Source organism: Corapipo altera, unplaced genomic scaffold (assembly GCF_003945725.1).
Source record: "Corapipo altera isolate COAL_440 unplaced genomic scaffold, ASM394572v1 58285, whole genome shotgun sequence".
NCBI lineage: Eukaryota > Metazoa > Chordata > Aves > Passeriformes > Pipridae > Corapipo > Corapipo altera.
Genome location: NW_020892383.1, coordinates 1 through 897, shown reverse-complemented (window position 1 = coordinate 897; position 897 = coordinate 1). Strand labels below are relative to the sequence as shown.

The 897-nt window shown below is 48.5% G+C and overlaps 1 long non-coding RNA gene across 2 annotated transcripts; it reads right to left on the bottom strand.

Moving 5' to 3' along the window:
• Window positions 1-277: 277 nt before the first annotated feature.
• Window positions 278-724, bottom strand: LOC113942644. Of its 2 annotated transcripts, none has more exons than XR_003525986.1 (2): window positions 602-724; window positions 278-477 (listed from the first exon to the last, which is right to left on the bottom strand). It is a non-coding gene; the product is annotated as an uncharacterized LOC113942644 (long non-coding RNA). The 2 variants fall into 2 exon arrangements; XR_003525987.1 differs by having other exon boundaries at window positions 598-721.
• Between the last annotated feature and the right edge of the window lie 173 nt (window positions 725-897).

Below are 897 nucleotides of genomic sequence, written 5' to 3'. Positions count from 1 at the left end.
CTTTCTTTGCCCTTCCCCAACAAAGATGCTTTCCACAGTTCTGAGAGATCTGGCAGACCCAGAGCTCTCCTCAGGGAATGCTTCAGCTGCTTAAAGGCTGCCCTTGCACCATCTACCCAAGGCAGCAAACGCTTTCAGGCTGTTCTGAAAAGCTGGCATAACAGTCTTACCACACATCCAGAGGGAGCAATCCAGAGTCCACCCCGTCCTACCATTCCCAGGAAGGCAGTTCAGGGGCTGTCTGGGGCTCAGGGAGGAGTCAGAGGGGCTGCTTTTCTTCCTTCCCACTTTGCAGATTTTCTCCTTCAAAAGCAAAGGTTTCTTGGCTTTCCTTGCTCCAGGAGATGCAGCAAAGGCCATCTTTTAAATCCAATACTGCAAACTGCTCGAGGTTGTCATTCGTGGTGGTTCTCTCAGGTTCTGCACTAATCAGTCATCTTGGCCATTGGTTTCTTGGCAGGTTCTTGCATTCACGTCCTACAAGGAAAACAAGAGGAGCAAATTCAGCTGTTACTTCAACCAATCCAGTCTGGCATTCTGATTTTAAAGGATACTGGGTTTGCCTTACCAGGAGAGATCCCACATTAGGGGTTATACCTACAGCTTCTGCCCTCTTCCACTCTCCTGCAAGTCCACTGGCCCACACCACAGGAACAACTGCAGCTGCTACTTCAGTCGGGACCTTGCTGCTGATAGGAGTTATTCCCTGCACAACAAGAGCTGCTGCTTGGACATATTTAGTTTTAGCAATTACAGTTTCAATATCCCCAGTTTTCCATTTAATTTCTGCCTCAAAAGTTGCCAATCAACCACCTCCGAGCAGAGGTTTGGGCAAGTTTGGCCAATAGAGAAACTGAGGAATTCCCCAATGTTTTCCCAGTTTAACCCCTGTCACTC